The sequence below is a fragment of the Phascolarctos cinereus genome, unplaced genomic scaffold, assembly GCF_003287225.1.
Source record: "Phascolarctos cinereus isolate Bilbo 61053 unplaced genomic scaffold, phaCin_HiC Scaffold_7;HRSCAF=346, whole genome shotgun sequence".
NCBI lineage: Eukaryota > Metazoa > Chordata > Mammalia > Diprotodontia > Phascolarctidae > Phascolarctos > Phascolarctos cinereus.
The window spans coordinates 24325398-24340596 of NW_027556180.1; the positions used below are offsets into that span (position 1 = coordinate 24325398).

At 36.3% G+C, this 15199-nt stretch overlaps 1 pseudogene; it reads right to left on the reverse strand.

Moving 5' to 3' along the window:
* Window positions 1-11990: 11990 nt before the first annotated feature.
* On the reverse strand, window positions 11991-12988 carry LOC110210199 (casein kinase I-like; annotated as a pseudogene).
* Between the last annotated feature and the right edge of the window lie 2211 nt (window positions 12989-15199).

The following is a 15199-nucleotide window of genomic DNA, read 5'->3' on the forward strand; positions in this document are numbered from 1 at the left end:
TCTATTTCTTATCTTTAAATTGTGATTACAATAGCACCTACCTCACAGGATTGTTGTGAGAAGTAAATGAGACAATATATGTAAAACTGACAGCAAACCCATGAATGTTAAATGCATTAAGCATTTACTAAGTGCCAGTGACTGTACTAAATACTGGGAATACACCAGCAAGTAAGGCAGTCCTTCCATTCAAGGTGCTTACCTCCTGACATATAAAGACAACATATATAGAAGTGGGAGCCAGAGAGTGATGTCATTGACAAAGAGATCAGTGGAATTTGGACAGGGCAAACATCATGTTACTTTTACTTTATCACTGTACTATCTAGTATCTAATCTCTTTGCCCTTCTGTTTTCTCCTCTAGTAAATGGGTGGAAGATGTACTCAATCACTTCTAAGCTTCCCTGATGCTCTGACTCTATGTTCCCATAATCCTTTATTAAAAGGATTTGTTAGCTACTTTATTATTAAATTAAATGTATTGTTATTTGTGATATTCCATGTCATGCCTAGGTGTATACAGCTAATGAATTTCTCTTGATATCCTCAGTAAAATATGATACCCCAAATTGAACAAAGTACTTTTAAAAAAAATCGCTAATACTTTGAAATACTGAATATTTTACAATTGCCATTAAGAAAGAATAGAATATCATACTACTCAAATTGCTTTCAGTTTTCTGTAAATGTTTGTTTGGAATATTTAGAATCAGTACTTTAAATGTTAATTAAATCAGATCATGCTAATGATTCTTTTTGAATCATATTTGTCCTGCTTTGACTGCTCTCAGTTGGAGGCCTTTAAGCTTAATTATCACTTATTGGATAAATTGTAGTAGGATTCTTTGTCTGTTCAAGGTAGGACTAGAAAGAAACTGATTTCCCTTTTATCTCTGAAATTCTGTGAACCTGTCATCCCTACAGATTGAGTTGATTTATAACTATATCACTCAAAGGAGGATTTGGTTTGAATAAAAAAATAACATTCTAATTCTGTAGCCAGTTTAATAGCTAGAATCCAAAGAGGAAATTTTAAAGTGATATTGAAACTCATTATTTTATTTTATGTAAAACATTGCTTATTTTTTTCAGCCTTTCAGAAAAAAAAGAGGAGTGTAAGAAGTTTTTGAATTTGGACTTTTCTTCCTGCCCTCTACTTCTGCTGCTTAGTGATTTCATTCACTGATTTTTCTTTCTTTCTAGATGTGTTAATATGCTCTTCTGATGATATACCAGTATTATAACAGTATTGTATGAAACCAGACTCTTAGTGTATTTGTGTTGGAAACATTTTTCTTTTTGCAAGACAATTGGGGTTAAGTGACTGGCCCAGGGTCATACAACTAGTAAGTATCAAGTGTCTGAGATCAGATTTGAGCTCAAGTTCTCCTGACTCCAGGGCCAGTGCTTTATCTTCCCACTGTACCACCTAGCTGCCCAGGGAATCATTTTTGATAAATCATTTGATCTAAAATAAAAGAGCTCACCACTGTTGGTTAACATACTACAGTAGACAAGGGCACACAATCATTTTGATTTGCTTATTATTAGCTCAGCTACTGAGAGGAAAAAATAATCTGATGTGCCAAATACACTATGAAGTATTTTATGATAACAAAATCCACAGTATACATTATTGCTAATAAGTCTAGTTTTCTAAAATTACATGCTCCCACTGAGAAGATTGGGTTTTGCTGCTTTCCAAGAGTAAATAAATATTAAAATTTCAGGACTTGTCTAAGGAACATTTATCTCGTATTCAGTTCTTTTCAGTTGCATAAGAAACCTTCATTTTTGGCTCCAAATTCCATTTATTGGCATAATTTGGATGTGGCAGCCAGCTATTGCCTTGATTAGCTTGCCATCGATAAAAAAATCACTTATAAAGTGACTGAGAGCTGTCATAATTCTGTACAGCGTGATTCTTTTTACTAACTGTTTTCAACAGGTGATAAGTGAGAATTCTTTTATTACCTTAGTAAGAAAAAAACTCAATTTGGGGGAGTGAGACTTTATGAATAGAGTTTTGAAATGAAAAAAAATGAAGTATTTGCTAATGAATTTTGATTTTCCCACTGAAATAAATGGTTTCACTTCTGCATCATGTGTATGGCAGGAAATACAACAACCGTATGCTTCTCAGACAGATAATTATTTTAATTCAAAAAGCAAAGTCAAGTGAAAAAGCATTTATTAAACATCTATTATGTCCTAAGCCGTATGTTAAACATTGGTATTGCAAAGTTGGTTAGTCAATAAGCCTTTATTAAGTGACTACAAGGTGCTAAGAAGTGGGGGTAAAAAATAAAAAAAAATGAGACAAAAGAAGTCTTACTTTCCAGGAATTTAAAATCTAATGGAGGGGACAATATGTAAACAACTCTTTACAAACAAGATATATACAGAATAAATTAGAAATAATCTCAGAGGGAAGATGCCAGTATTATGAGGAATTAGAAGACGTTCTTTGCAGTAGATGAGGCTTGAAGGAAGCCAGAAGGGAGATGAGGGAGGATATTCCAGGCTTTAGGGACAGCCAGTAAAAATGGATAGTTAACAGACACAATATCTTGTATGAGGAACAGCAAGGAGGCATTTGTTCAACACCTGCTACATTCAAAGCCTTTGGCTTGACACTGAAGGTTCAAATACTATTTTGAAAGCAAAATGTTTCTGAGACAAGAAGTTATATTCTGTCAGTGGTTGGGAGAAAACAACATGTACACAGAGTAGTAAATGGAAAATATATCCAAAGTGAATCCAAAATAATTGTCATGGGATGAAAAGCACTAGCTCTAAGAAACCTCATGGAGGTAATCGTTGTAGCTGAGCTGAGCCTTGGAATGAGTTAAGCATTTCAAAAGGCAGAGTAGGGAGAAAGGGCATTCTAGGCATGCAAAGAAAGACCAGCACAAAGGCACAGAGATAGCAGATTGAAACTGCAGTGTGAGCAACAGGTCATGGAAATGGTGTTCCTGACTTTTTGTTCTTCCCAATGATTTTTTAAAAATTTTTTTTCTAATTCAATCTTATACACACACACACACACACACACACACACTCACACATATGTATGTATGTATGTATACTTGTAAAAAGGAATAATAAGTTGTACATAGTGAATTTGTGGTTTCATGTGTAATCTTTGTTTTTATTTTACTATGTTTTGGAAATGCTTCTCTTATTCCATAATTCATATATTATATATACATATATATATATATATATATATATATATATATATATATATATATATATATATATATATATACACACAATAATATTATTATATACATATATGTATATATACATATATACACACACATATATGTATATATGTATGCATATATGTATATATACATATACACATATATATGTATGCATATATGTATGTACATGTATGTATATGTATATATGTATGCATATGTATATGTATATGTGTACATATGTCTATATGTATGTGTATGTGTGTGTATATATATATATATATATATATATATACTTTTTAAAAGATCATGAAAATGAAGAATAATAAAATGTAAAGATAGTATAGAACTAAGTGGCAGAAGTCTTTGAATGGCAGGCAGAGGAATTTGGATTAGATCAGAAAGATAAAAGTGAACTGTTAAAGTTTATTGAATAGGGATCAGACCTGTGCTCTATGAAACAACAATTTTGCAGCTAAGTGGATGGATTGCTGAGGGTAGAGACTGGAGTCAGGAAGGTCAATTTGGAGACTGTTGTAATAGGAGAAAGACCATGTGTGACTACAAGAGGAAAGGGGAAAAAAAAGAAACTTTCCTCATTTTCCCTTCTTGTTTGCCTTTGAAATTTGATTTCTACTTGGAATAACACTGGACAACCATTCATTACTTTTGTGTGAGCTGACTAAGGGCATGAAGAATTCGTGGCAGCAGCTGCTTCCCTTTTAGTAAGAGAAGAAATAAACTCAATGTATGTTTCAAGCTGGCACAAATTAAAATTAATGAAAGTTGTGTGAAATGTTCTGAGATGACAACATTCTATAAAAGAATTATTTAAACATTTGTGGGCATTTATCTGTGCCCTACATAATGCATCTTCATCAGAAGTTGGGCAAGAGAAAGAAGAAGTTAGAAAACTCTCATTCAACTATGCTTATTTTGCATCTCACACTGACCATATTACCATATGTAGTATTTGGAACACTTTCCAGGATGATTTGGAACAAAGGGAAAATGTCTTTCTGAAGAAGTTATTTTTACAACATATAGGAACAAAAGGAGAAAGCTCTTCTCTAAAAGCAGAGTAATTTGCTCTACTGTCTGGCAGGTAGTGATGTTTGGGTCCTATTCTTAGTCATGTTTTTATTATACAATAATCGTAGAGTGCTTCACTGTGTTGAACACCATTTATAATATTTTAATCAAGTGCTGGCTTCTGCGCTTATGATCAAAATGGAATTAGTTTCAGTTGAAACTCCAATTCATTCTTTGAATAAATGCATAATGGTCACATCAGATATGAAAAATTCAAAAGTAGTTTTAGGTCCTCCCAGGACTGCTAGAAAGTGACCTAATTCTACATCATCTGAGTAATTAAAGCTTGTCCAACATAGAATGGTCTGTCGCAGAAAGTAATAGGTTTACCATGACTGAAGATGTCCAGTAGAAACTGGGTGGTTGGGCATCTTGGCTATTGTAATGGGGTTCTAGTTCAAGCAAACTTTGATTCAATCAAGCAATCAACAATAACTTATTATGTGCAGGATGTATGGCACACAATGTGATAGGCTTTCAGATCCTAAGGACAAGAATTGCCATCTAGAAATGTATATTCTAATTGAGGAGACAATATGCACATACATTTAGGTATACACATGCACATATACTACATGCTTATGTGTACACATAGATGTGCAAAGGCATGTGAATTTGTATGTTTACATTTATATACAGGCACATATGTGTACACACATATACATATATGTGGGGTGGGGTTATGGGTGGGGTGGGTATATAGAGTGTGGGGGGGTGAGGATGTGGATGTGAATGCGGGTGTGTGTACATATCTGTAATTATATACGAATGTGTATATATCCATATCTATCTATATTTGTTGTTCAATGTTTTCCATTGTGTCCAACTCTTCATTACTCTTTTTGTGGTTTTCTTGGGTAAGATACTGAAGTGGTTTTCCATTTCCTTCTCCAGCTCATTTTACAGATGAAGAAACTGAGGCAAACAGGGATAAGTTTTACTTACCCAGGGTCACATTGCTAGTACGTTTCTGAGGCCACATTTGAACTCAGAAATATGTCTGCCTGATGTCAGGCCCAGCACTCTATACAATGCTTCATAGCTTCTGTGTGTGGTGTGTGTGTGTGTGTGTGTGTGTGTGTATGTGTGTAAGGGGATGTGCAAATGCATGCACACACACAAGGATATATGCATACACATCCATGCATATGTATATACAGTCACAAGCATATGTCATGCAGATATGCACGTTATGTGCAATATAAATATACATATACATAGCATATACACATTCATATACACATACAAGTACACATACGTAGACGTAGACATAGACACATACATATACACAATGGTAAACTTGGAAGTAAATCAATACAGCAGCATAGAGAACCATGATTGACCTCTTGAAGTGAGTTATGTTTTAACTGAGTTTTGAAGGAAGCCAGGGATACAAAGAGGTGGGTCAGAGAAGGCAGCCCATTCTAGGCCTTAGGGACAGTAAGTACAAAAATGGGGAGGAAGAACATGGAGAGCTTTGTTTGAGAAACAGCTTGTGGGCCAGTATGGAGGGAGAGCAGAAGAAATGGAGAGCACTAATGGATAAGGAGACTGAACTTGCTTCTCCTCACACCCCTGTGAATTAGGCACCATTATCATTCCTACTTCACAGAAGAGGCACTGAAACCCGGAAAGGTTCCATGACTGGCTAGTTAGTAAACATTGGAGATGTTTTTCATTCAGGTTTTCCTGACTTCTTGTTCAACTTTGTATTCCATGCATGTGTGTTTATATAGAGTATGTGTTAACACATAACCACACATGTGTACATGTATACATATACGGATACACGTGTATGTATATGTGTGTATATACACACGTATATACAGAGAGCATGTGTGTGCAAATGTGGGGTGTACACAAACAGAGAGAGAGAGAGAGAGGAAGAGAGACAGACAGAGACAGAGAGAGAGATCTTCCAAGTAGTGCATATCAGTTGGGTTGTTTAAAGAGGATATGAAAGCAGAACTGAAATATTTTCGTATTCTTAAAGTAAACTGTGGAACAAATTCATTGTGCTAGCTCTGCATCTAATCTATAGTTGTAAAATCTTTCAGGAGCTCCCTATTTCTACCAAATAAAGTACAAATACTTTTATTAATATTTATAACTCAGGCTGAAATTGCTTTGACCTACCTTTTCAGGATCATCCTCTGTCAGTTACTTATCTCTATGTTCTATTTACCATCCTACATTTTTAGGTAAACTGCACCTATGCAACATTCCCCGTTCTTGACCGGCCCTTTCTCATCTCTGCATCATTGTTCATATGGTTCTTCATGCCTAGAATGGACTCCTACAATCTTCCTACATTACCTTCTGTTGAAAACACACGTCTTTCAAGACTGAGGTCAGAAACCATCTTCTCTGTGAAGCCTTCTAGGAGCCCTTCATATAAAAAACTCATAATCTTTTTTTTTTATTATTATTAGTTTTTGAATGTCACTTTGAACAAATCTGGGACAGCTAGGTGGTAGAATTGATACAGTGAAGTCAGGAAGACATGAATTTAAATCAGGCCTCAGACCTTTACTAACTGTGTGACCCTGGGCAAATCACTTCACCCTGTTTGCCTCAGTTTCCTCATATGTAAAATGAATTGGAGAAGGAAATGGCAAGCTAGTCCAACATCTTCACCAAGAAAACCCCAAATGGGCTTAGAAGAGTTGGAGATGACTGAAAATGACTGAACAACAAGAAAGCATTTGTCAAATCAGTCCCATTAATTTGCATTTCGTCCCCTTTTCATCATAGTTATTGGTGCAGATTTCTTCCTTTTGGTTGCAAGTTACTTGAGAATAGGTTTTCTGTGGTTTTTAAAATCTACCTTAGAATCCCCAGCAAATTGACTCACGCATTATAGACAATTGATGTTTATGCAAAGAGATGAAATATAGTTGACAAAAGGTACAATGTGTAGCCTTTATCTTTGCTGTCTCTTTTTCTCCTCTAAATATATATTTATAAATGAATGAATGAAGCCCTGTAATAAGCACTAGGGACCTTAAAGAGCTTCATCACAAATAGCATTTATTAAGTGGTTATTATGCGGCAGGCATGGAGCTTAATGTTGTTTACAAAAATGAGTACTTAGAATCATCGGATCAGAATGGGCAAGAGAGGCCTCAAAGGACAACCAGGACAAACTATGTTTAACTTAGAAGCTCTTCCACAGCATTTAAATTTCTCTACTTCCCATACTCTTTCACTTTCCAGAACTAGTGCCTTCAGAATTACAGAGACTTTCCATAGTTCCCAAGTAGGTTTTACTACCTGGCCAGCAGCCTATGCTCCAAATGAGGGGTGGGGAACTTGTGGCCTCGAGGTCACATGTGGCCTTCTAGGTCCTTGTGTGCAGCCTTCTGACTGAGTCCAAGTTTTATAGAACAAATTCTTTCATTAAGGGGATTTGTTCTATGAAGTTTGGATTCAGTCAAAGGGCTGCACTTCAGGACCTAGAGGGCCACATGTGGCCTGGAGGCTACAGGTTCCCCACCCTGCAACCCTTTCCAAATCTCTCCCCACATCATCCCTTACCTGTCCTATGTCTCATTCTTTCTGAGCTTTGCCAAGTAATCTTATCAAATTGTTTGAACTTGGCTAGCAATAGTTTGCAATGCTCTAATACATAAAATATGTATTTTAATACCATCTTTTAGTACCTTGAAGCAAAGAAGTAAATAATGTGGGAGTTTTAGGCATAGTACCAGGACTGGTGAATGAAAACGTTCTGGGCTGGTGGGTGGGGGTAGACTTTTGGCACCTCTGAAGACCCTCACATATGTAGCTGCCTACTCTGCTTTGTGGTAAGCAAGACTCAGTTTTATGTTCAAATAAGTCTCAAGTCAACTTTTAAAACTGCTAGTCTGATAAAGGCCTTTGTTTAGGCCATTTCATTTCCCCCTGTGAATTATGACAGAGTAAAGCAAAAGTATTCTATTTCAAATAATTTTTAAGCAGTAAATATATAATAGCACTGACATGATGAGATATACTTCACCAGGCCACTCACATCATCTGATAAAAACTTGCCAGGTTCACGGTTTAGTGTAATCATATATTACAATATGAGTTTTAAGATTTTGCTGAAAATCTTTAGAATAGAATTGTATAAGAAGTCATGTCATTCCTTTATAGTGTGCTTTCCATCTCTACCCATGGCCCTCAATTTTTGCTATTGCCTTGATCAAATTGTTTCTGACCTCAATAAGGTTGAGTTAGATCAGAAATGACTCCTTTCCAACTATCATGACCTCAGCCTATATTCCTTCCTTAGTCTTCAATCTATTTGAATATTTTAAACCTGACTTTTTTTTTTTACTTTATACCATTCAGCTTCATTTTTTTTCTCAATTGCTTATGATGGGAGAATGTTCTTTTTCTGTGTTTATTTCCCCTTGTGTGATTGAGGGCTTTACCTGGACAAATTATCACTTTGTTCAATGTATTTCTTAATTTTTTTTTGACAAAAAATAAGTCATGGGTGTGGTACTATTTTTTTTAAAAAAAAAGTTCTTCAGATTTATTTTAATCTAGCATTGTTTTTCCCTCAGTCAATCTGGAAAATAATTATTTAGACTTGTGCTTCCGTTATATCCTGCAAAATCAAGGCATCATAACCGAAACATCTCGTTTTGTTGAATGCATGAAAAATATTTGTTGTGTTAAGTGCTAAAAATAATTTTCAAAAATGAGAGTCTCTAATATCGATGAACCCACACTTAAATTGGGGGGATAATATTTAAATAAGATTATAATAGCAGAGTAGATGGACAGACAACAAATTCTGAAAGATGTCATAGTAGTTGGTGGCTAGGCAGCTAGGTGGTGCAGTGGACAGAGTGCTGGGAGTGGAGTCGGGATGACTCATCTTCCTTAGTTCAAATCTGGCTCCAGATATTTACTAGCTGTGTAACCCCAGCCAAGTCACTTAACTCTGTTTGCCTCAGTTTCCTCTTTTGTGAAATGAGCTGGAGAAGGAAATGGCAAATCACTCCATTATCTTTGTCAAGAAAACTGCAAATGGCGTCATGAAGAGTCAGACGCAATTGAAACAATTCAACAGCGTCAAGGTCCAGGGGCCCTAGTACGCATTAGCAATTTGATGACAGTGTCTTGGGTGGAGTGGATGGGTAAACCGTATCTCACAAAGAACCTTCATAGGTAGGGACAGCGTCGCTGATCATTTCTTGGTGCTTTCTTGAAATATTGAAAGGATTCTAGCTGGCGATTCACGGCTATTCCAATGTTCTGCTTCCCTGGCTACCCTAGTGAGGTCTGACTGGCCTAGGGATTGAGGGAGACATGAATGACAGCTCAGCGAACCCTGTGAGGTCGGTGTGCCAAAAATGTCTGTAACTTGTTCTTAACATTGGTATCCCCCATCACAGAGCTTCTTTTAGACTCACCTAGAATTGGTGATGTATAAGTAATTAAAGTCGAGCATATAACCATTTTCCCCCAGAGTGTGTATATATATATATATGTATATATATATATATATATATATACATATATATATATATACACACACACACACACACACACACATATACACACACACGCACACACACACACACACATATATACACACACACACACACACATATATATATGTGTGTGTGTATGTGCAGGTATGTGATATATATGTATTTGTATATATATATATGTATATATGTGTATATGTATATATACATATATATGTGTGCATATATATGTGTATATATATGTATATATGTGTGTATATATATGTGTGTGTGTGTGTGTGTGTGTGTATCCTTTTCTGCATGGTAAAGTTGATTACATTTACACCTATCTTTTCTCATCCCTTTCATTCAAATGTCAATTCCAGGGACAACACTTATTCCATTTTGAAAAGCAGGGGGAGTTTTGTAGTTTTTTTTAATATATAATGTGATGTCATCTGGTCCTAGATATAGATTACACTCTCCTTTAAATCTGTCTTCCACCTCACTTAAACCAAGGTTCTAATAATGTTATTTGTTTTGTAATTCTACTATGCCGATAAAATGCAACGATATGCATTTCAGTTTGGTTTAGTGGAAAGAACCATGAGTGCTATACTGCTTGGCACATATTGTGGAATATATGGTAAATTTAAACTGAGAAAAAGAAAGTGGGATTTTGAATTTTCTGCATCTATCAGTCCTTTGTATGACTGTAATACAGTAGTCTGCTCTAGAATACTATTTGTCAAAGCCTACCTCTTATCTTCCTGTTCTTTCATTAAGGATGCCCTTGACATATGTATAAGTTATTTTCATAGAGATTCCATAGAGCAGGAAAAGTAGGTATATGGGCCAGATGTTTTTGATATTTTCTTTTTCATGGTGCTATTAAAATATGTGTCTTTTTGTTATTGATTTGAATCTTCAGTGAACTACTTACTAGCTTGGACTCTTGTTCACATCACTTATTCTCCTTAGCCTTGGTTTCCTAATCTGTAAGATCTGTGAAGTTAAATACAGCTGGAAGAGACCTCAGAGGCAGTGGAATGCTCTTAATTTACAGATGAAGAAACTGAGGCTTAAAGAGATAAAAGAATTTGCTCATATGAGTTGAACTAAGGTCTTCTTGACTGAGGCCAGATCTCTGTTTTACTTCATACATTGTAGAAGCTTAATATTTTTTTTTTCCTGGGAATTATAATATCTAGGTGCAATTCCCAAATAGAACAACAGAATTTTGGACACATCATTTCATCACTCTGGGTCCCTCAATTCCTCCACGTGAAATGAGAGGATTGGATCCTATGGCCTCTGAGTTTCTTTCTATCTCTGGCATGCCAGGATAAGGAGGTTATGAATAGCAGCATCTCATAAAACACTGAGAAGAAAAGGAAGAGAGACAAATTTAAAAACACTCTGCATAACATCTAATTAAACCTAATTATCACAATCGAATTTAAGAATGAAATTGAAAGGACAAAAATTATGAAAAATGGAAAAGATCATCTATATATTTGTAACAAAAAAAATGCTTTCAAAGACAGAAGTGATATCACATTTGGACTAACATCACAAGCTTCTTTAGATTCATAAAGGGAGAAAAGAAGTATATAAACATTTATTCATTGCCTACTATGTGTTAGGCACTGGGCTAATCATTTTACAAATATCTCATTTGACCCTCAAAACAACCTGGGGAGGTAGCTTCTGTTCTTACTTCCATTTTAGAGTTGAGAAAGCTGAGACAAACAGAGGTTAAATGAATTGCCCAGGGCCACATGGTCAGTAAGTGTTCAAAGGTAAGTTTGAACTCAGGGCTTCATGGCTCTAGTTAGATGTCTTTAGTATTTCTAGTTATGAGGAGGTAGAACTATGTCTGAACAACCAAGACTGGAGGAACAGTTGGATGCAACAGAATATATATGAAGAGGACCTATTCTGGAGATGACATGATTTGGGGTACAATGAGGGATTGATTTTTTTTTTTTTTTCAAATTTAAGCCAATAATTTTTAGCAAAATGATAAGAAATTGCCTTAGGTCAAGTAAAAGAGGTATAGTTAAAGTAGAATAACAATAAGAGGTAGCATAAATTTACCACCAGTGGAGGGAAAATGAAAAGTCTCCCAAATGGGCATTTGATTCCCTTTGTAAATTGTCTCTCTCTTATACTCTTTGGTTTTATTTCCCAACCCCATTATAACAGAGTTCTTTGTGAGGGGAATCAAGTTTCAGCCACTGCTAGTGGCAGAACTTGGAGATCATTCAGTTTAGGGTATCCCTCACCCCCACCCTTTTTATTTTCACTAATTCTTTCATATTTTTGTCTTCTGGTGGTATTCTTCAGCCCCTGACAGAAAAGGGAGCCCAAATTGAAATACATCAGCATATAGCCCGAGGACTCCGAGTCATCCATTCTGGAATGTTCAATTCTAAGATCAGTGTTGTTGGATGCACAGTGGACAGCTCCTTTGAGGTTTTTATTGTAATAGGTTGTTGACTGATGGGTCCTCGCATCCCACTACTTCTTGGCCAACCCAAAGTCTGTGATGTAAACCAGGTTACCCTTCCCTGCTTCCAAGTCCCATAAGGAAGTTATCCAGCTTCACATCTCAATGGAAGAAGTTCTTTGAATGAATATATTCAGCATGGCTAATTATCTGGTTGGGCAGCTAGGTAACACAGTGGATAGAACACCAGGCCTAGAGTCAGGAAGACTTGAATTCAAAACTGGCCTCAGCCACTTACTGGTTGTGTGACCCTTGCCAGTCACTTCACCCTGGTTGCTTCAATTTTCTCATCTGTAAAATGAGGAAATGGCAAAACACTCCAATATTTTTGCCAAGAAAAGGACAAATGGGTCACAGAGTAGGAATCAACAAAAACATCTGGTGAGAAAGTATTGGCATGCTTTTCAGAATGAGTTTTCTTCAGCAGAAATTGAAGATATCTTCAAGGCTTGGTCCCAAGAGTTTCATCACTGTGACATTATAGTCTTCTTCTTCACAACACCATATAATTTTAGTAATGCCTACTCCTCCCTGTATCACTTTGTAGATTTTGCTATCACTATTGATAGCACAGGATGTTTGGTTTTTACACACTTGGGCTTGATGGCAACTTCTTCTTTTGTAGCAACATCAGTATTCAGATCAATGTTTCCACAGGAGCCATTGCTGATCTTTTGGCCCAGAGGTACCTGTTCCCAATTCTCACCTCCATGACCAGGGTGGCTTTGGCTCTGGCTTAGTTTGCTCTCTCTCCTCCCTATGGTTTCCTGGTCTGTGGTTGGGCACTTGTTACTAGCCCTAATGTAGGAGGGATATATTGTTAAGGCATACAGAAGAAGAAAGACGGATGCTGGGGCAGATAGGTGGCACAGTGGATAGAGCATAGGCCCTGAAGTCAAGAGGACCTGAGTTCAAATCCGGCCTCAGACCAAACACTTGACACTTACTGGCTGTGTGACTCTGGGCAAGTCACTTAACCCTAACTGCCTAAAAAAAAGGACTAATGCTTGGGGAGGGGAGAGTTAGATGAATACATTTTCTTACTACTGAAGTCAGTCCTGGTGGCACATACCTATTATCCTTGCTATCTGAAAGGCAGAGGCTGGTGAATCTTGAATTAGGGAATTTTGAGGACAATGGTCTAAGAAGACATGTTCACACTATGTTTTATGGTAGTATTGTGAATGTCCTAAAAGGGAGGGAAAAGTTGTGCACTGTGTTCCCTAAGGAAGGCAAACTGATTCCATTCAAAAGCATAGCAGGTTAAAGGTCTGAGGATGATTAGTGTGACAGGGTTCATAAGTGGCCACTGTACTTCCAGCCTGGCTGAGATAGGATGACTCAGTCTTAAAAATGAAGACTTTGACAAGCACCAACACACATGTCTTTTCCACCCTTCTATAGATTCTCTGTGAGAATAATTTATACATGTGTCAAAGACATCTTTGATTTAAGTATGAGAAAGGAACAGGTTGACTTTCACAAATCATTCTACTGCCTATGACACGATTAAGTGAAAAGTGCAGAGAATACAGTATTGTACTGTGCTTATTGTATATAGATAATAAAAATACATTTAATTTGGTAAAGACAAATGTTTCCTTAAACTATTCCCATAGAAATGTCCCTCATGCATACATTAAAATTATACAAGTTTCCTTAAAAGATACGACTGAAACATTTATGTTCAGTAATTCTTTAATCAAATATGTAATTAATAAATAAAAAAGCAAGTCCACCATAGATAGACAAAGCATTTTCAAGAGATGGTTATGTCCTCCTGTACTTGACATTGTTCCAAATTAGTCAGGTCATTGGTGCTCAGGATAAGCATTACCATCAAGATGATTGGCGTTTCTCGTTAGAAGAGAGCATTTTTGTTTTGATTTTGTATCACTAATGCCTAACACAATTCCTTGAACATGTGTGAGTGTATGTGTTTGTGTATGTGTATGTGTATGTGTTTGAGTGTGTGGTGCAGGTGGTGAAAGAACTCCATTCCTCATCTCAATTAATGTAATTAGTATGAGGACTCGTTGAATTTTAAGTGCTTACACTGGGTGCACCCTGATAGCTTGAGCACATTCAAAGACCTCTTTCAGTCATAAAATCAATCTGCCATTCAGAAAATAATTCTGACATATTAGCTTTAAATGAATTATCTGAGAGCCTTACCAAAAATCTGAAAAAGTCCTTAATTAATTTGAAATGGATACAGGATCTTGGCCATTGGATGAAGACAAATGATACCATGTGACAATCATCTTGTAATTATTTGAAAGAACCAGACATGGCTCTGGACACACACACACACACACACACACACACACACACACACACATACACACACACACACACACACACACACATGCACACATGTATCTATATCTATATATCAGGTGAGAGAGAGAGAGAGAGGGAGAGAGAGTAATTGCATCAGAGAAAAGTTTCCAGTTTAAAGCTCAACAATTTTAGAGTCAGTGAGAAGTAAAGGAAAGACCGAGACCTCAAGAGGTAATTTCTGTAGAAGGGGTTCTGAGGGGATTTGTTTTCTCTTTGCTACAGCCATTGGCCACGTAGGAGACAATGTATGCAATTGAGAGCATATAGTCTTACGCAGAGTGATGGAGAGAAAGTCAAGCAAGAAGAAAGGAGAGTCAATGAGTGCTACATTCCACACCCCACCATACACCCCCAAAAATATTAGTTATAAACTAAAAATAAGGACTTTCAATACTAGGAGCTACATGTTCATATTTTGCAATGCATATAGTATCATAATTTATTACTTATTATATGGTCTTCAATATTGGTTTTCTGTATGTTTTCCTCTTTGTAGAATTCATGGATAATTAATTATCCTACTTACATTAATTTATATACATTTTTGTTACATTCGGAATGCCTTAAAGGAGTTTCTCAT